The sequence below is a fragment of the Mya arenaria genome, chromosome 17 (assembly GCF_026914265.1).
Source record: "Mya arenaria isolate MELC-2E11 chromosome 17, ASM2691426v1".
NCBI lineage: Eukaryota > Metazoa > Mollusca > Bivalvia > Myida > Myidae > Mya > Mya arenaria.
This window is the reverse complement of record NC_069138.1, coordinates 11,218,972-11,224,759: the sequence shown is the minus strand read 5'-3', so window position 1 is coordinate 11,224,759 and position 5,788 is coordinate 11,218,972. Positions and strand designations below refer to the sequence as shown.

The 5,788-nt window shown below is 34.1% G+C and overlaps 1 long non-coding RNA gene across 1 annotated transcript; it reads left to right on the top strand.

The window, feature by feature from the left end:
- The first annotated feature begins 1,757 nt into the window (after positions 1–1,757).
- LOC128223792 (uncharacterized) lies at positions 1,758–3,487 on the top strand. Its single transcript, XR_008259357.1, has 4 exons — positions 1,758–1,779; positions 2,243–2,373; positions 2,837–2,944; positions 3,395–3,487. It is a non-coding gene; the product is annotated as an uncharacterized LOC128223792 (long non-coding RNA).
- The last annotated feature ends 2,301 nt before the right edge of the window (positions 3,488–5,788 follow it).

The following is a 5,788-nucleotide window of genomic DNA, read 5'->3' as shown; positions in this document are numbered from 1 at the left end:
ATCTATATGTCCAAAATTTACTGTCGCTTATGCTCAGAAGTTGTATGTGAACTGATGTGATGTTAAACACTTATCTTTAAGATACATGGTTGTTTTGCAGTCAGATTTATTGTTAATGTAGCAGAAGTCCAAAACAATATCATATTTAACGGCGTACATTTTGTTTAATTTCATCTTTATAAAAAAACTCCAAATACGATTGAATGTTACCACTAGCCGGTTGAAAGCAAGATATGATATAATGTTTATTTTTTATTTCTTTTAAAAAACAATCTAAGAGTCTAAATCAGTCTTTACCATGTATATCCGATAAAATACATAAAATTCATCTTAGAGTGACTTACTGTTATATATAACAGTTAAACAGTATAAAAATAGCAACAGCTTTCCAATTACAGCCAATATCTAATCAATTGATTGTAACCAATAATTGATTGTAAAATAGAATACTGTTTAAAACAAGGAAGCATAATTAAAAAAAAATGCAAAATATAATTATTATCAAAGTAGAAATGAATGTAAGTGATAATGTGCCATATAAACATTTGCATTCACATATTCTAGTGGAGGCATAATTAATTATTTTATTGCAGACAAAGTTTTTTTCTTGGCCAATTCTTACCTGATTTCTATCAAATGTTTTTTTCATAAATAGGACAATCTAAAGGAAAATATTGTCGCAGAATTGGGGAAAATACATACTCACCTATTTTACATGTATAACAGGACATAACTTTGTTGGCAGAAAGTTATAGTTCAGGCCCCAGCATAAGGTGTTAACCAATGATTTTTTAGCTGGACTATTCAAAGAATAAGGAGAGCTATCCTAGTCACCCGAGCGTCGGCAGCAGCGTCGGCGTGACCACTTATATTAAAGTTTGTGTACCACCTCAAATATTTTCAAAGTCCATTGACATATGGCTTCGAAACTTTGCACGCTTGTTCACCATCATTCCCCCAACCTGTACACAGGAAGAGGTAACTTGATCAAGCATTTTGAGAAAATTATGCCCCTTTTTCTTCTTAGAATTTACGTTAAAGTTTACGTACCACCTCAAATATTTTCAAAGTCCATTGACATCTGGCTTTGAAACTGTGCATGCTTGTTCACCATCATGCCCCGACCTTTATTTTAAATAAAGATTAATTCTTTGGTATAACGTACATGTTTTGTTTACAATTAAAATTACTAGAAAGTTTTTATTTGCCGTCAGTGCAATTGGTAAACTCCAAGGTTGCTCTGTTAAATTGTATTGAATTGTCCCCTGGTTTGAGAAAGCATAAGTGATTGAAGATTTTTGTTGTCTTTGATACGCTTGAAATATGGTGTGTTTTTCTTAACTAGGAGTTGCAAAGTGTTATAATATTGGTTGTCAGTGGGTGTGCTATAAAGAACTTCCAGTAAACGTGCCTCAAGTTTTATGAGACAAAACTGGTTGAAGTGCTTAGCTTAAATGAAATTTTATACCAGAGATATTTAAGAAATAGTTTTGTATGTGTTGTTCAAGGGTAATAACTTGTCCTCAATTGGAGGTGTTTGTGCTTGAATTGTCCTCAGTTGGAGGTCATTCACACTGCACTGTATTCAGTAGTTTTTCTTCCATGTTAAATACCATAATGTATAGTCTTGTTCTGTTTTTGATGCTTCTGTCACTTTTCAGTGATGTGATGTTTTTGTATTGCAGCTGAACATTGCCATGATGTGAATACTGTTGATACTGATGATGTGGATGCTGATGATGTGGATGATGATAATGTGATGCCTCCGGACTGAAATAGGTACTTTAATTTTTCTTATAATATAAGATGAATGGGTGCCTGTTATTGGAGTAAAATTGCAATTATTTTTTGTTCTAGTATAAGCCTAGAGGAATATAGTTTTTTTCTTAACTAGAAGTTGCAGTGTTTAAGTTGCAGTGTTTTGATATTGGTCTTCAGTGGGGTTTCTATCAAATACTTTCAGTAGAGGTCCCTCCTATCTTATGAGACAGAACTGTTTGAAGTGCCTAGAGTTAAAGGAATTAGATACTAGAGACTTATACGAAATAGTTTTATGTGTTGTCCAAAGGTATAACTTGTCCTCAATTGGAGGTGTTTGTGCTAGAATTGTCCTCAGTTGGAGGTCATTCACACTGCACTGTATTCAGTAGTTTTTCTTCTATGGTAAATACCATAATGTATAATCTTGCTCTGTTTTTGATGCTTCTGTCACTTTTCGGTGATGTGATTTTTTGTATTGCAGCTGGACAGTGCCATGATGTGGAAACTGTTCTTACTGATGATGTGGATACTGTTCATACTGATGATATAATGCTGATAATGTGGATATTGATGATGTAGATGCCCCGGATGATCAACCAGGGACTAATAGAGGTACGCTTTTTCACTTACCTTTCTACTTATATGAGATGAATGGTTGCCTGATATTTAAGTAAAATTGCAATTTAATTTTGTTCCATTATAAGCCTTGAAATTTAGTTTTTTTCTTAAAGGTCTAACAGTTGCAAAGTGTTAAATATTGGTCGTCAGTGGGTTTGCTATAAAACACTTTAAGTAGAGGTGTCTCCAGTCTTATGAAATGGAACTGACTTTGAAGTTCCTAGCATAAAAGGAATTAAATGCTAGAGATATTTATGAAATAGTTCTATGTGTTGTCCAAAGGTATTAACTTGTCCTCAATTGGAGGTGTTTGTGCTTGAATTGTCCTCAGTTGGAGGTCATTACACTGCACTGTATTCAGTAGTTTTTCTTCTATGGTAAATACCATAATGTATAATCTTGTTCTGTTTTTGATGCTTTTGTCACTTTTCAGTGATGTGATGTTTTTGTATTGCAGCTGGACAGTGCCATGATGTGAATACTGTTGATACTGATGATGGGGATGCTGATGATGTGGATGTTGATAATGTTGATGCCTCCGTTGATCAACCAGGGACTGAAATAGGTTCTTTAATCTTTCTTAAAATATAAGATGAATGGGTGCCTGTAATTAAAGTAATATTTCAATTATTTTTTGTTCTAGTATAAGCCTAGAGGAATATAGTTTTTTTCTTAACTAGAAGTTGCAGTGTTTTGATATTGGTCTTCAGTGGGGTTTCTATCAAATACTTTCAGTAGAGGTCCCTACTATCTTATGAGACAGAACTGTTTGAAGTGCCTAGAGTTAAAGGAATTAGATACTAGAGACTTATACGAAATAGTTTTATGTGTTGTCCAAAGGTATAACTTGTCCTCAATTGGAGGTGTTTGTGCTAGAATTGTCCTCAGTTGGAGGTCATTCACACTGCACTGTATTCAGTAGTTTTTCTTCCATGGTAAATACCATAATGTATTGTCTTGTTTTGTTTTTGATGCTTCTGTCACTTTTCAGTGATGTGATGTTTTTGTATTGCAGCTGGACAGTGCCATGATGTGAATACTGATGATACTGATGATGTGGATGCTGATGATGTGGATGCCTCTGTTGATCAACCAGGGACTGAAATAGGTACACTTATCTTTCTTATAATATGAGATAAATTTGTGCCTGATATTTGAGCAAAATTGCAAAAAAAAATTGTTTTATGATAAGCCTTGGAATATAGTTTTTAGCTCGATTATTCGAAGAATTAGGAGGGCTATACTACTCACCCCAGTGTCAGTGTCCGGTTAGAAATTGCAATTTAGGGCAAGTTGGGATTTTCACTTAGAGAAGTCCAATACATTCATTCAATTAACTTAATACTTAACATAGTTGTTCATGACCATCAAACAATGAGGTTAGATAACTCCATATTATCCTTTTTACAAATTATGACCCCTGATTGACTATTGAACTGCGGTTAAAGATTTAGGACAGGTTGGGATATTTATTAACAACTTCTATACCCTTTGTTCAATTGACTTAATACTTCACACAAATGTTCAGGACCATCACCCCTTTGAGGTTACATAACTCCATATTATCCTTAATACAAGTTATGGCCCCTGATTGACTTGGGTTAAACTTTTAGGGCAAGTTAAAGTTTTAGGGCAAGTTGGGATTTTCACTTATTAGTCCAATACCCTTCATTCAATTGACTTAATACTTCACACAATTGTTTAGGACTATCACACAATGAGGTTACATAACTCCATATTATCCTTAATACAAGTTATGGCCCCTGATTGACTTAGGTTAAAGTTTTAGGGCAGGTTAAAGTTAAAGGGCAGGTTAAAGTTGTAGGGCAAGTTGGGATTTTAATAAAAAAAACGTCTATACCCTTCATTCAATGCCCTTAATACTTTGCATAATTATTGACGACCATCTTAGAACAAGGAACATAACTCCATTTTAACCCTTAATACAAATTATGGGAATGATTTTTTTTTTCAATTTTTCTTTTTATATTTTTTGAAAGGCACATTTTTATATATATTCTTAACCACATTTTCATAAAGGGAAAACCAGTTATTTGAATGTCAACTTGCGTCATTGTTCGGGCGGCTGGTGGGAGGCAGCGTCAAAGTCACCTTATGAATGGAATAATTTTAGCTAGGTTTGAAATAAATAGACCAAACTTGGTATATAGGAAGAGTTTATAGAGACCTTTTCTGAGATTGTGTTTTGGGCCCCTAGAGTTATGGTCTAGGTCAATGTCACTGTTGCTAAAAATAGAAATATGCTTATACTAAATAACTCAAGTAAAGGTTGACATAGTGTGACCAAACTTGGTATATAGGACAAGTTTATGCAGAGCTTTCATGGATTGACTTCGCTCGCCTAGGGTCAATGTCACTGTTACTAAAAATAGATTACTGTGTAACCGAACCTCAACAAGTGGTAGTAAGCCACACGGGCGGTTACAAGAACCCTCAGGTTCGACACAGGGCAAAGGCAGGGAGGTTGGGTGTGAAGAACAACTGAGATGTTTGCATTTTTTTATACAATCTATTCAAGTTCATTAATTAAATTCAAATGGAAATAACACTGTAAAAACCAAACTAACTATGAAATTAATAAATGCCTTAGATATACTTAGCTGCTCAGGCAAGCCATAATGCAACTTTAGGCTGTAAGTTTGAAACAATTCTGTCGAGTGTCAAAAATTGACAAACACAGTATAAAAAAATAAACTCCAAGTAACTTATTTCTAACTATCAAAAAGCGGAGAAATTTAACATCTCAGGTACAATAATCAAGTTTTTAAATTGGAAAACCTATATGAAAAAATGTGAGTGGCCCACAGGGAATCCATGCACTACCTTAACAGAGCCCAGGAAAGTAAAAATGGTGAAGGTACCTTCAGAGGACAGATAACTTACTGAAACTAATTCAGTCGGTCTTTAAGCAGTAAGAAAAACCAATCCAAATAAAAGTAATGAACTTCTGTAGAACAGGAAAATGTAGTAACAGTTATGGTTGACATACTTTGACCAAACTTAATATGTAGGAAGAGTTTATAGAGGACTTCCATCGGATTGTGTTTGGGGCCAATCGAATCAAGGTCACTGCTACTAAAAATAAAAATATGCTATGTTTAACATGGACAACAATGTATATTATATAGCACTGTAAGACATGTTGCTCAGGTCAGTGCTACAGAAAAATGAGTTTGCTTACCGTGCCCATTTTATTGTACAAATTAAGAAATCAAATAATATAAAGGTTATCAGTGAAAACACATCATCTTGAATACAGGTCATATTTATATATTGACTTGCAGAGGCACTGTTGCTAATTCCTAGACAACTTCAATTGATAAAACATGTTTTAATATAGGATTTTATGGTTATTTATCCTAAAGAGGACTATCAAGAACACACTTTC